Source organism: Erinaceus europaeus, chromosome 4, assembly GCF_950295315.1.
Source record: "Erinaceus europaeus chromosome 4, mEriEur2.1, whole genome shotgun sequence".
NCBI lineage: Eukaryota > Metazoa > Chordata > Mammalia > Eulipotyphla > Erinaceidae > Erinaceus > Erinaceus europaeus.
Genome location: NC_080165.1, coordinates 112,537,274 through 112,552,981, shown reverse-complemented (window position 1 = coordinate 112,552,981; position 15,708 = coordinate 112,537,274). Strand labels below are relative to the sequence as shown.

Sequence of the window (15,708 nt, the reverse complement as noted above, 5' to 3'; positions counted from 1 at the left end):
GGAGGGAAGAAAGGATATTACAAATCAGAATTTGTCTACTCTTCTTCCTTATTTAGTTTTTTAGAAATATTTGCCAAGGTAAGTATAATAAAAATTTCATAATAACAACATTAATAATGAAAATGATAAATCAACTAAAATAAATAAATAAAACATATACTTCAATATATTAATTAGCTTTAGCACCCACAATGACAATCCTTTAAGTTTAGGGTAATTAAATTATTTTCTCAATAACATTATGCAAGTCAGTCCTGGGCTTAGAAATTCAACCCAGAGTCTTAATTTTTCATACTATCAATTGATTGTGTGCTTTTACACCAAACTCAAAAACCAGGATATTATCAAACTATGCTTATTTCCTAAACTCATCGGTTGGAAGTGACATGAAAAATCAAGAATTATAAGGTTCTTATTTACTTTTAGTTTTCATCTCTGATGCCAACCAACCTATGATCACTATGTGGAATTTAATATGAAGGTGATGGGAGTCTGAGATGCCACAGAGGAATGTCAGGTACCACAAGGTCAGTATGGAGGCATGCTACTCTGGATGGCAAGGGACTTGGGCCACTGGCTAATCAAAGACAAGGATCTCGCTCTTCAAGGTGAATGAACAGCACTGATTATGCGCAATAGTGGGGTTCAAATACAAGAAAGAAAGGAAGAAAGGAGAAGAAAGAAAAAAAACAAAGAAAGAAGAAAGAAGGAAGAAAGAAAGAAAGAAAGAAGAAGAGAAAGAAAGAAAGAGGAAGAAAGAAAGAAAGAAAGAAAGGGGAAGGAAGGAAGGAAGGAAGGAAGGAAGGAAGGAAGGAAGGAAGAAAGAAAGGGGAAGAAAGAAAGAAAGGGAGAGGAAGGAAGGAAGGAAGTAAGGGAGGGAAGAAAGAAAGGAAGGAAGGAAGGAAGGAAAGAAAGAAAGAGAAAGAAAAGAAGAAAGAGAAAAAGAAAGAAAGAGGGAGGGAGGGGGAAGGAAAGAAGGGAGGGAGGGAGGAAAGGGAGGGAGGAAAGAAAGAAAGAAAGAAAGAAAGAAAGAAAGAAAGAAAGAAAGAAAGAAAGAAAGAAAGAAGAAAAAGGGTGGTAGTGGCTTTTTAAAGTACCTGGAGCTTTCCTATTACCTATAAAGGCACCTTAGAGGAACATTTGCTTTGCAGAAGATTCACCACAGGGTGCTTTTAAATACCCTGCTTGCTAAAAATGTGCAAAGATGTGTCTAGGGTTTTTAAAACCACACACCTAAAGACACAAAACTAAAGTAGGACATATCTTCAGAATTCCTTTCTAGCACCAGGCTCTATGACCCTCCCTCAGAGAGGAGACAAGTAGCCCCTTAGGGATAAAAATTCTCCAACCTGGGGATAAAGTACTCATTCCTCCTCCTTCTCTAACCCAGAAGTATAAATCAGCTATTTTATGATCTTATATATACAAATAGTCATGAGGATCTTCTAAAATGCCAAAATAACTAGAAAATGCACACACAATCATAAGGGAGCAAATGTTAAAACATCAGTTATTTATTGGATAACTAACTTGTACTAGGCTGGCAACTACTCTTTTAAAAAAATAAATTTTATTATCTTTATTTATTGAGTCGAGATAGGCAGAAATCTGGAGGGAAGGGGGTGATAGAGAGAGAGAGACAGAGACACCTATAGCACTGCTTCACTACTTGCAAAGCTTTTCCCATGCAGGTGAGGACTGGAGGCTTGAACCCAGGTCCTTTTTCACTGTAACATGTGCATTCAACAAGGTGCGCCACCACCCAGCCCCTGCAATTACTCTTAATCTTGAGTAAAAAGGAAATTTAAAAAATGAGTTGCACAAAACACAACTTATTTTTAATGGGGATTTATTCATATTCATCTCTTTCCAGTAAGAAATATTTCCAGATATTCTCTAATATTTGGCAATATCTCTAAAAAACAAAAGCATACAACCTGAATTTATACTCTGATTGTACAGAGGTAATGCTACCCAGGCATCATCAGTGCTCTGTGCACAATTCTAGACTTCTCTAAGTATCTACTTTATTTTCTTTTGCCTACCTACAAGTTCAGACTAAAAAAAAGAAAAAAAAAAAAACACTCAGAAGCTGGAGAGATAGCATAATAGTTATATAAAAGGCTTTTATCCCTTGAGGCTCCAACCCCTAGAAGCACCTTAAGCCAGAGAGGTGCAGGCCTCTAGTCTTGGAGAATCTCTCTCTCTCTCTCTCTCTCTACCTCTCAATATTTTACATTTCATTAACTAAATTAACTTTCCTGTGGTTCTATAGATGGAAGTTTCCTAAAGATTCAAAGTAAATCCTGTAAATCAAACTAATAAAAACTAACTGAAGTTACTTGTCATGTAACTCTGTGTTTAAAAATACTTGGCAAAATTAAATTCAAAGTGAAAGTCAAGACCTTCCTAGAATAAATCCTTCTGTTCTCCAAAATGGATCTTCTTCTATCATTGACTCTAACAGTAAGCTTAAAATTCTAAAAATTTATAATATTGACTATCTTCCCAAAATTTGGGTGCCATGCAAGACTGAAAAAGATTCATCTGCTGGGAAATAAGGAGGCACTGCCAGCTTCGATCATCTCTAAGAATCATAATAATTCTGCTATCCTTTGCAGTAATGTATTTAAAAAAAAAGCTAATGTGGCTTGACACTAGTTGAATATTAAATGAATAAATTTTTTGCTAATTTATTATCATAAGTCAGAAGCATGAAAGTCTGGCAACTATTACTACTTTAGTATACGTTATCGCTTGAGCCCATTTTAAAACACAATTCCTGGTTTTTTTTTTTTCTTCTACTATAAAATTTATGTCACGGAAATATTTATATAGTAGTGTATCAAATGAAATATGGTGCTGAGTCCAAGATTAAAGTATGTTTAATTTGTGGCAGAGGCCCAATTTTTATTTTACACTTAGCAAAATTTTCAAATCTAGTAAACTCATCAGATTTATTCCAATCACACTTATTCCAATCCTAGGGGCAATCTAGGAATTTTTCCTCTTGCCCATTTACATTTACAAGAGCTGTCAGTTTTTAAAATCATGGACTTGTGCATTAAAAACTGAGTTTATTATCTGTAGAATGAGATGTAAATGAGCACAAGTCACCGTGACTAAACGAAATCTTCCTTAACACTAAACTGAGAGTAACTTTAAGGCAAAGTTTAAGTTAAAGTAAGATTATCTCAGCAACGAGAGACTGGAAACAAGATACCAAATGTAATAGAAGATCTATTTTTAATGCATAGTCTTCTTGCAACAGAAATTTAGGGTAGAACTATGCTATTGTTTTCCCAGGACTGCTGGGATAAAGGTGTCACTGTTCATTATGTCCTCCAATTTCTCAACCTCAAACTTCCTTCCCTATAAAACTATGGCTCCTAACCTTCATGCAAAACTTTAGTTCAAGAACAACAAACGTTTCTTTTTAATTTTTTCCCCTTTACTTTGGATAAAGAGGAAATAGAGAGGGGTGGGGGGAGAGAGAGACACTTACAGCACAGCTTCACTTCTTGTGAAGCTCTTCCCCTGCAGGTGGGAACTGGGGCCTTGAACCTGAGTACTTGTAAATATAATGTGTGTGCTCAACCACGTGCACCACCTCCTTTCCCCCAACGAACATTTCTTGATAGACAAAAATTTAAATACAGGAAAAAATCATGATGTAAAATGAGATGCTCATCTAACCATCTTAAAATTTTATATACCCTGGCCTCCAAGTCTTCATAAGTCAAACTATTCCACAGACTTCCCCATTTTAACCTCTTAAAAACAAACAAACAACAACAAAAAAATAAAACAAGACAGAAACTTTTAATTATGAAGTAAATAAGAGTTAAATATTTAGGTTGACTGATATGGGCCCCAAGTTAGATTGATATGGTAAACAGATAATTGTATTTATATATTTTCAAGTTTGTGAGCAACTCTCTGCCCTAATCATGCTTACTAGTTCGAGTCTCAATTTTGACACCATCTTCCCAGACAATATTTCTAGTACACCCCCATGTTAACTATTAAGCTCAAGCAAAGATTACTAAGATTTAGGTTCCTAGTCAACACACCTAAAATAAGACTTCCTAGCTTCCTTCTACCCTAAGGTCGTTACTTTCCTCTGCTCTGTTCCAACTGTATGGCTCTTGTTTATTAAACATTTCCTTCTGCTTTCAATCTTACTGACTTTCAGTCACTAAGTTGCAGATGTTACTATGATTGCACTCTGACTTCCTTGGGCAGATGACCTCACCATTCCTGGAACCTCACCTCTCCAGAGCCCTAGTCTACTACGGAAAGACAGCAATAGGTATAGGGTATGATCTATCTGCCAATGCCATTGTCCAGCAGAGAAGCAATTAAAGTAGCCAGAACACCTACCTTCTGCACCCCAAAAAGAATTTTGGTCCATATTCCCAGAAGGGTAAATGACAGGAGAAGAAAACCAGAGAGTTCTGTACACCTCTCCCCCATTCCACCAGGACCCAAAGCATTTGTCAGCAGAAATCATATATATACATATATATATATATATATATATATATAATTTTCATTTATAAAATGGAAATATTGACAAGACCATAGAATAAGAGAGGTACATTTCCAAGCAATTCCCATGACCAGAACTCAGTATCCCACCCCTTCCTTTGATAGCTTTCCTATTCTTTATCCCCATGGAGTATGGACCCAGGATCAGCTTCTTTTTATACTATTAGTGAAAGGGAAGTGAATCTGGAAAACACAAGAAGACACCAGACACTGTTTCTCTTATCTGAGAGAGAAGAGGAAAAAAGGGGAAAACCCCAGAAATAGTAATAGGTGTAAGGGTGACTTAAAAAGTGAAGGCAGGACCATTGAAAAAAATGGGAGGGAGGGAGAAATAGAGAGAGGGAGGGAGGGAGAGAGGGAGAGAGGGAGAGAGGGAGGGAGGGAGAGAGGGAGAGAGGGAGGGAGGGAGAGAGAGAGGGAGAGAGGGAGAGAGAGAGAGAGAGAGAGAGAGGGAGAAATCAGCCTATATCAGTGACCTTGGGAGAACTACTGCAGTTTCCAGTGGAGGAGATGTGGACACAGAACTCTGGTGGTGGGAACTGCATGGAATCCCTATTATCGTATAATTTTGTAAATGAATATTAAATCAATAATGAAAAAATATTTTAACTAACCTTAGCACAGAATTTATAAAGTTTTATTACCTAGTTAATTTCACAAAACAAACCTTGTACTTAGGAATGTTGTTAAACTGGAAGAGTATCTAACAGAGAGGTACTCCATATGTGTGGGTTTTTAAAAATTTTTTTACATACTGTAACCACTTAAAGGGGAAGAATTTACTGAGTTTCTCTGGTATGAAAGTATGTGTTATGGGTCTAATTCTGTCTGCCCTCAAAATACTGAGTTTCTGGCCCTGTGTAAACGTGACCAGAAAAAAGGTCTTTCAATGTACAACCAGATTTAAATGAGGTCATTAGGGGAAGTCCTACTTCAATACAAGTAGAGTTTTTATAAGAAGACAGGGACACTGGAAGCATGTGAGTACACATTTTCATCTTAAAGAAAATTACTACAACTCTGGTTTTCAGCCTGTCACTAAAAAGTACTCTCGGGAGGAAGAAACAATACAAATTCTTTTGCATTTATCACTTTCTTTCTGCCCATCATGTTAGAATTCAGCTCAAAATGACTCAAGTACATAAACTCCCAATAAACCACAATAAGATCGTTCAATGCTATCTGGATGAAGAAACAGGAACTCACTTAGTGATGCTGGTAAAAGAACAGGAGCAGTTTATCAGTTTTCATATATATAATCTTACGAGAAAACATAAAGCAAAGTGAAACATTGCCTTATTTTAAAAGGTTCTGAAATGCTAGGAAAAGTTTGAAATAGGTCGGGAAGCACAATTTTGATATTTCACAATAGCAAAGCATTCTAAAGATATCGTATTCTAAAATCTGAATGTGACTTAACAGTAACAAATCTCTCATAATATTCCCACTACAATTCAAGGTCTCTAGAAGTTGGGAGGGCTCCCATTTCACAGTTAATTATTAACATAATGATCATGATGCTCTGCTTCAAGAGAGAATATACAAGGAAAAGCTGTAGTCTAAAAAAAAAACCTCTTTCTGAGGCTGGGCGGTGGCGCACCTGGTTAAGTACACATGTTACCATACTCAAGGACAAGGGTCAAGCCCAGGTCCTCACCTGCAGGGGGAAAGATTCACAAGTGGCGAAGCAGTGCTACAAACTTCTCTTGGTATCTCTTTCCTTCTCTATTGCCCTCCCTTCTCAATTTCTCTCTGTCCTATCAAATCAGATAAAGTTTATAAATATTTTTTAAAAAATCTCTTCTGATCACTGATCTTCAAAGCCACTGCTATTATCATTTAGTAAATGCACTTTCATCTAAACTGAAAGTCCTTTGCCAACATTGTTTAGTTTGTTTTTAAAATATCCCTCTGGGAACTAAAGAACAACAGATATGAAATCTGTTTTAAGGATCATGAAGTCCAGGTGTTAAGTTACTTGTAGATCCAGGTCTTTAAGCTTCTTTCTATTTTAGTTATCCATCAGATTATCAAAAAGGCAGAAGGTTGGTTCTATTAGATATCTTTGTCCAGTATCCGAAGATCAAGAACACATGAGGAGGAAAGAAAAAAAAAAAAAAGCAAGCAGTGGTGCACCTGGTTGAACACATATGCTACCATGCACAAGGACCTAGTCAAGTCCCCAGTCCCCACCTGCAGGAGGGAAACTTGTTGAGTGGTGAAGTAAAGCTGTAGGTGCCCTTTTTGTTCACCCTTCCCTCTCAATTTCTTTCTGTCTCTATACAACAACATCAAAAAAAAAAAATTGAAAAACTAACACAAATACACACACAGACACAAACACACAGACACAGACACACACACACACATATATATGAAAATTCCAACCCAATTTTCTGTATCAGGTGTTACATAACTGAAGAATGTAAGTGGAGCTTTTAAGTACACAAGAAAAGTTTTATAACACTGGTTTGTGGTGGTGCCAAGGATTGAACCTGGGCCCTCTGGACCTGTTGCATGAAAGTCTGTTGCATAAACTGCTGTGCTACCTTCCAAACCTGGATCTAGCATTTCCTAATAAGTTTCCAGGTGATTCTGCTGCAACTGGAAATCTTGATACTGCAGACATGTCTGAGACATGTCAAGATTTCCATAAAATTCCCGATGTATTTGTCTTTTTTTGTTTGTTTGTTTTTGAGGTACTAGGGAATGAACTGAGGAACCTCAGTGATACCAAGCAGTCTCTCCAGCTCCACTTAAAAATCTGCTGGGGAGGGAGTGAGGGGGATGGTTCAGACTCAAACATGATTCCACCCCACATGGTGTTTCCTCTGGTGCTGTCCATAATGTTCCAGTATGGTGCCAGTGACTGAACCTAGGATTTCCAGCATGGGAAGATATGTGCTCTAGCCACTGAACTATCTCCTGGTACTTATCATTTCATTTCAGCTCCAACTACAGAGGAAACTTTCTGATTCAGGCAACTACCTGCTCTCATTTGACTACTATGGTAATCATCATCTGTTTATACCACTTTCGCCACATCCAAACCCTCTGTCTACTTACTGTAAACTCTGAATACTGAAGTAGAATTAGATTGACTTAAAAAGAATGAGTCAGTTTATGTCACTTTTGAGTTCAACCCCTTCCAATAGTTGTTCTGGCCCAGAAAATAAAAGCCAGTATCTTCTCACTACTACCAAGCCCTTAGGATCTGACTCAGTGTGGCCAAATAACAGGTGCAGAAAACACAATCAGTACTTGAAACTTTGATCTCCGTAGAATTTCAGGGTCATTGACCAAATTCATCATTAAATAATAAACAGAAACATGGACAACTTCCATGATATCTGTTTACTCTGAACACATGTCACCATAAAGTTTCATTTCCAGGGAAAGTTGCCAGAAATATTATGGGGGAAGAGTCAGGTGGAAGAGAAGGGATGATAAAATGAGGATTTTTGCAATGGATAAGTTTCTTTGCCATTGCCAGAGAGCTATTGATAATATGGCAACTGCTGAATTCATATGCCAAAGAATTATTTTAGTGTATTAACCAATGACTTCTTTCAATTATACAGTGTTTTAGAGGACTAGGATAAAGAAGGTAGAGTACCAAAGACAGATAAAGCATTATTAATTGTGTCATCAGAATAATAATTGAATAGGAAACAAACTGATTAATAAAGCAACATGTATAGAATGTAGTTCCACCTTATCAATATCTTGGAGCCTCTCTTTTTCTCTATCATTAACATTAAATACCACATCTCACTTTATACTGAAATGTTAAAAAAAAAAAAAAAAAAACCAACAGCTTTTGGGGGAGTCAGGTGGTAGCGCAGCGGTTAAATGCAGGTGGCGCAAAGTGCAAGGACCGGCAGAAGGATTCCAGTTCAAGTCTCCGGCTCCCCACCTGCACGGGAGTCGCTTCACAAGTGGTGAAGCAGGTCTGTAGGTGTCTATCTTTCTCTCCTCTCTCCATTTCTCTGTCCTATCCAACAATGATGACATCATCAACAACAACAACAATAATAATTACAACAATAAAACAAGGGCAACAAAAGGGAATAAAAATTATTTTTTAAAAAACAACCCTATACATCAAGATATTGCAATTGGAGGGGGAGTGAAGAGGCTATTTTGGTTAATTTTCTGCCTCATGGATTATTCCACCATCCTCCCCACCCCCAGAAATTGAAAATTAACACATAAACCAATGGATAAAACTGTTAGCTTTATTTCTCACCCAAACCACAGAAATAATTACAGTTAAAAGCTATTTGTCGGGGCTGGGTGGTGGTGCACCTGGTTGAGCATACATTATAGTGTGTAAGGACCCAGATTTGAGCCCTTGTTCCCCACCTGCAGGGGTGTGAGTGGTAAAGCAGGGCTGCAGGTGTCTCTCTCTGTCTCTCTCCCTCTCTATCTCCCCCTTCCCTCTCGATTTCTGGTGTCTCTATCAAATAAATAAAGATAATTAATAAATTATGTATATGTGTATGTATAAAGCTATTTGTTATTGCAGGAAACACTTTCTGGGAGTTGGGGGAGGGGATCAGAATAGAACCCAGGACCTCATTTATAGGAAGCACATATTCTACTACTAGTTTAGGAAATTAGTTTTTACTATTTCCTGTCTCCACATGCCCAAATTAATTTAAGGAGACTTGAAGAGCTAGATCTGACTTAAATTAAGGTGAAAGCTTTCTAGTGTTCATGATTAATGGGTGAACTAAGAATCTGTGAATTCTCGTTGAGCACCACCAGAGCACAGCCAATTTGGAGCTGATCTCATTTCACTGTAGAATGCAAAAGCCCTATCACTGGCAGCTGGTAGAACATCACCAAGGCTACTCAATATCAAATATCCTGAAGAAATCCTAACCCAGCACCAGGGACTTCAGTTGTACAGTGAGTGATAACAAAACTTATCCACAGGGCCTTCAATGTAGCATTTTTATGCTGCCCTGAGCAAAATATAGAGGCCACTCAAGTTACTCACTTTATCAGGGATTAAAATAGAATTGCTGAAACAGCAGACTGGCTATGGACACAAAAACACAACAAAAAGCCTTTTGTTTAAACAATCCGTGGTGCTTTGTTAAGACTTGGACCATTTAAATGTCTGTCTTTGCTATTTTATCCTTTGTATGCTGCTTACAACTAAAAAAAAAAAAAAGTCTCTCTACCTAGTTGAAAAAAAAAACTAAAGGTTTGTCATTTTATCCACACTCTTGGCATCTGACTTCCCTCTCATGGGTTAACCACTCTTCCAATTTTACCATGCTCATAGTATTATTAAGTTTTTCAAGATGAAGATTTCTGAAGATGCATGCTGGTAATGATTGTCCTGCTACATTCTTTTATTTTAAATTTTTTATCTTCATTTATTTATTGAATAGACACAGCCAGAAATTGAGAGAGAAAGGGGGTGATAGGGAGAGAGACACCTGCAGCACTGCTTCACCACTCATGAAGCTTTCCCCCTGCAGGTTCTTCTTCTTCTAGCGTTTGCCCTTCTTCCGTAGCCAGTCAACAGCGTCAGGTTGAGCCTGATGTAAAGTTTCGAGACCTACTTTGAGTCTGGAGAGGTGGCAGTCGTTGACTGGGGACTCAAACCTGCGTCCTTGAGCACTGTTAACATGTGTGCTCAACCAGGTGCACCACCACCTGGCCCCTTGTCCAACTACATTCTTAAATCGACTTAACTATAGACTTAGAAATGTCTAAGATTAGCGATTAAGACTTAAAAATGGTTAAGATTATGTGCAGGAAATGGAATCTCTGGTAAGAACATATAGATTAGTGTATGCAATGACAGTGGTTTAAGTCCCTGGTCCCAACCTTCAGGGGGGAAGCTTCATAGTCAGTGAAGGAGTACTGCAGGCATTTCCTCCTCTCTCTGCCTCTTACCCCCTATCCAAAAAAAACTAACAAACAAGGCTAGGGAGATAACATAGTGGTTATCCAAAAGACCTTAAAATTCCAATGTCCCAGGTTCAATCTTCCACACCACCAGAAATCTGAGCAGTGCAGATACACACACACACACACACACACACACACTCACACAGACACACACACACACACTCACACTCACACATACACACACACACTCCAGGAACAGTGCACTAGTAGATGAACTTGGTTGCAAAAGAATAAAATAAAAATAATAACAAGCACAAGATGGCAATGTTATAGATACTATAATCACAATTTTAAAAAATTAATGAACCAGCAAATGTGAGGAGCTAAATAGCTCCTTTTATATACAATGTCTATTCTGTGAATTTCTTATTGTATTTTTGTCTTTGCTCTTATCTTAATAGAGAATTTAATCCACTGTTTCATCACACTGGGTAACCTTCAACAAGGTAAAATGTTCCCAATATTTAAGCAATGTTATTATTTTGTCTTTGAAATTCGTAAGCACTAAGCAAGAGAATGTGGGGGCCAAATTTCCACCAACTCCCTAATACTAACTAATGAACAACTTTGCCATTCTTTTGCTTCATCTCAGAGCATGCTTTCTCTAATTCTGCCTGACAGATAGTGCTGGAAACCTGAGCCTCCTTTGTGCTTGTCTGCTTTCTCTTTCCATCTGCAAATATGGGCTCCTTTTGTCTACTACCATGTTTAAATTGACTATTTTGAAGATACACACACACATACACACACACACACACACACACACACACACACACACACACACGCGCGCGCGCGCGCGCGCACATTAGTATTACCTCTATCCCTTTCTTCTTTGTTTGGTCACATTATTTATTCTACTCCTTTATTTGTTAAATGATAATTTGTATTTTTATTTATTTATTTATTTTGCCTCCAGGGTTATCTATGGGCTCAGTGTAAGCACTACGAATTCACTGCTCCTGGAGGCCATTTTTTCCATTCTGTTGCCCTTATTGTTGTTGCTGTTGTTACTGTTATTGTTGGATAGGACAGAGAGAGGAGGGGAAGACAGACAGACACCTGCAGACCTGCTTCACCGCCTGAGAAGCAAGTCCCCTTGTATGTGGGGACCTAGGGACTCGAACCAGGATCCTTATGCTTCACTCCATGTGCGCTTAACCTGCTTTACTACTGCCTGGGCCCCTTCTTTTTCTACTTGCAAAAATTATCTTTGCTTTCCCCCCTTCCAGAGCAAGGGACTTGCATATGTGTGATTCCACTGCTCCAGATTACTTTGTCATTATATAAAGAGGAAGAGACCACTGCACCCAGAGCTTTCTACAAAGCTGTAGCACCTGTCACATGGTGCTAGGACTCAAACCTGGGCTGCAGTCATGGAAAGGCAAATATTCTATTTAGTGAGCTATCTCTCTGGTTCCTAAAAAATAATCCAGCACCTGGCCCCCACCACCTCAAGCACGCAACACTCCACTTCTCATAGTGGACATTTTGTTTCCTTTTACTTTCAGATAGAGGAGGTGGGTGGAGAAACAGTATCTCTAAATTGTTCATGGCACTTCTGCTACTGTTCATGGTGGTGCTGGGTAATCAAACCTAGGCCCCCATGCATGGTAAAGTGTGTACTCTATCAGATGAGCTCTCTTCTGGCCCCTACAATTATCTCATGAAAACTCACTTCTTAAATTCAAAGACTTGAAATTGCTCTTGTATGGGTCACTGCTGGTCACCTAATAACCAATTCAGTGACCTTTCTTCTCTCTCCCCATCATGAGCACCATGTGACTGCCTTACCCTGACTTAGATTTTCCCCAACCAGTCTTCACCTACTTCTTCTCATCTCTCTAGATAAAGCCTTCCAGATAAACTTCAGGGTTCCTGTTGCCATGCTGTCTCCTCCTCCAATTTTCTCCCTCCTATTTCCAACAGCTGTTTCATGGTTTTGACACTGACTTCCAGATTCCTACATGACTTTTCCAAGACCTCCACAAACACAACTGTATTCACTGTACCACATACTTGACAGTGTTCTGTGGAGTCACAAATGACTGGGAAGGATCCTGCTCCTAAGGTTCTTGCTGTAGGGTGGAGAGAGAGACATGCAAACAGACTCAAAGGAGCCATAGACAATTTAATAGTGGGGTTCTGTGGGAATGTGAGGAAAAGCACAGAAGGTATGCCTAAGTTCGTACTGGGGTTGCCAGCATACAATGAGGAACTAGGCACCTTCTAGGGAGAGCAGAGTTGGCCATGTGTGAGAAGTGATAGTTCAGATGGGAGTGGAATTCACTGGAACACAGAGTGTAGTGTATCAGAAAACAAGACAAGCAAAGGACTTTATCCCTTATATCTGAAGGCACAGAAGAAGCCTGGGGGAGATTTAGCAGATAAGGACAGATAAACACAGGTTAGAAGACAGAGATTCTCAAATGAAAATCAGTTTAGATTTTATCCTATCAAATGTGTGTGGGAGGGGAAGCTGGTACAGAATTTTTAACAGAGAATCATGAATCAGCTTTATGCTTTAAGACTACACCCCAGGGCAAGGGTGAGGCTCAATTTCCACCACCATCATCATTGTAAATGAGTTATTCATACATATATTTTATCTCTCTGGCTTACTTTAAACTTCTGGAAGAAAGAAGTATTGTTTTGTTTGTTTGTTTGTCTTTAAACCAGAATTCTGCTCAGTCCCACCCAATAGTGGTATCAAGAGATTGAACCTGGAACCATCGCTGTTGCTTTACTTTGACTCCACTACAAAATTGAGTCTTGCACCCAACTTTAAAAGAGGCACCTGGGAAATTTTCATGTCAGCACAAGCAACCCAGTTTGTTAGGAGTTAGGCTCACCGGTAAGCTATAGCTGTTCTACCTTTTTGACCATTTATACCTGGCCACCGTCAGCAGAGAATAGTGAGATCAATGAGAACCTTAGAGGGCAAGTCAGAGAGCATTAAGATGTTTCCCCCTGTGCCGAAATAGCTCAGTTGGGAAAGGGTTAGACTGCAGATGTTTCCCAGAAGAAGTACAAAATGGGATGCGATCTTATAAAGAACCATAGGCTACTGGCAACACTAGAATCTGACTTCTGGTCCCCAATTTCATCTTCTGGAAAGTTAATGACAAAAGAAGACACTGATACTATTGTTTAGTGAAAATGAGACAAATATTTCCTACTTCTGTTCAGGGGGCTTTATTAGAATAATGCACCACTCTCACCACCAATTCTATGCCCATTTTTGTTTAAATTAGAAAGCATCTAAAAATTCAAACTCTAGATCTAGTTCTAAATGTTAGAAATTTGATATCTTTTACTTATAAAAACTAAGGATGATATTTTTTAAGATGTTACTAAGAAGGTAATATTCTACTCTCTCCTTCTAATACACACATTTACTAAAAGACAAAGGAAAAATGCAAGTACAGAACTAGACAAAGACTAAACTAAACTGTAAATGTTAAATAATTAATACAGTTAATGTTTCTAAAACCTTAACTCTCTTTCTATTGTTCCTTTTATAATCTGCACCTTTTAAGTTCACTGAGGCACTAACTGCCTATTTTAACTTTAAAATAAGCACTAAATGCCATTAGGATAACACAGGATGTCTCATTACATACTTGTTCTTAAATGTATATGAATTCTACCAAACATCAGGAATGTGTTGAGAGGAGATGCAACTGCGGCATCTATGGACTAACTTGCATTCCCAAGTAAGTTAAACTAACTAAAGGAGCCAAATCCTTTGAAGGCAGGTGTGATATGGCATAAACAGATGCAAAGGTGTCATAGCTGTACACCTGAAACTTACAAAGCACCATAAACCAATGCCACTCCAATAAAAGCAAAGCAATAAATAAATAAATAATAAATGAAAAATATTAAGTCTGCCTCAGATGGTCATCTTGAGTCTGTGTTAGGTGGTAGAGTAATGTTTCCTTCCAACTAAGAGTGTTTACTCAGGATTAACAAGGATATGCCTATGAAGGCACCTTGAAGATAGTATAGTGAAAATTGCCCACAAGACCCCCTGCAAGAGAACAATCTACAGACAAAACAATGGGCACACAGGATATCCCAGGGTCTCACATGCTCAATGTAGACAAGTAGAACAGCTAAAGCTCTTCATGAAATGAAGAATCCTACAATCTTTCTCAGAACAGAATTATTACCTAAGTCAAAGAGGAAGTAAGGAGCTTTGTGACTATACAATGAGTAGGGAGATAGCATAATGGTTCCACAAAATGACTTTCAATGCCTGAGACTCCAAGGCCTCCCTTTCAGTACCCAGCAACACCGTAAGCCAGAGCTGAGTAGTACTCTGGAATAAAATAAAATAATAATAAATAAATAAATTTAAATTAAATAAAACGGAGATGCAGTTAACTGTCAGGGAAACCTTAACAGATCTACTTGGAAACCTTGTTCAAACGTTTAAGAAATCTTGACATTAAGCAGGCTAATGTGTATATACATACATACACAAATACACCACTTATTTTAATTTCTTTTTTTTGCATTATCTTTATTTATTTATTGGCTAGAGACAGCCACAAATCAAGAGGGAAGGGAGTGATAGAGAGGGAGAGAGACACCTACAGCACTGCTTTACCACTTGCAAAGCTTTCCCCCTGCAGGTGGGAACTGGGGGCTCAAACCTGGGTCCCTGAGCTCTGTAATATGTGCACTCAACCAGGTGCGCCACCACTGAGCCCCTGAGTTATTTTAATTTCTTGGTACATTTATTTCTTCCAAGTGTAAATCCTCAACACCTCTCTCTCTCATGATATAATAAACAAAACCATATGATTTTGAATTTATACAGGTCAAGTTGAACAATATTCCGTGTACTTGGGGACTTCTAATTCCAGAACCAAAGAGCATGCTGACCTGCTAAAATGTGTTTCTTAAAGTAAGAGAGCTGTGACTAGAGAACATTTCCAATACCAACAACAGATGCTCTGTGAACTAATTTAGGCAGGAGTATACATGGATGCAGTAACTAAATTGTCTGTTAAAACACACTGTGAGAAATTATGTTTCTTTCCCTTTCAAATTGGGCTTTTGGGGAACAGAGCCTAAGAAATAACATGTCTTCGGTCCAGGTGGTAGCATGCCTGGAAGAGGGCACATGTAGCCATGCATGAGGACTTGTGTTTAAGACCTGGGTCTCAAGCAATGGGACAGTACCTGCAGGTGGTTCTCCTCTTTGTCTCTCTCCCTATC

General features: G+C 38.5%; 1 protein-coding gene across 5 annotated transcripts in view; it reads right to left on the bottom strand.

Moving 5' to 3' along the window:
• The window catches only part of NHSL1 (NHS like 1), a 163,275-nt gene that overhangs the window by 55,046 nt on the left and 92,521 nt on the right, over positions 1-15,708 (bottom strand). The window lies entirely within an intron of this gene.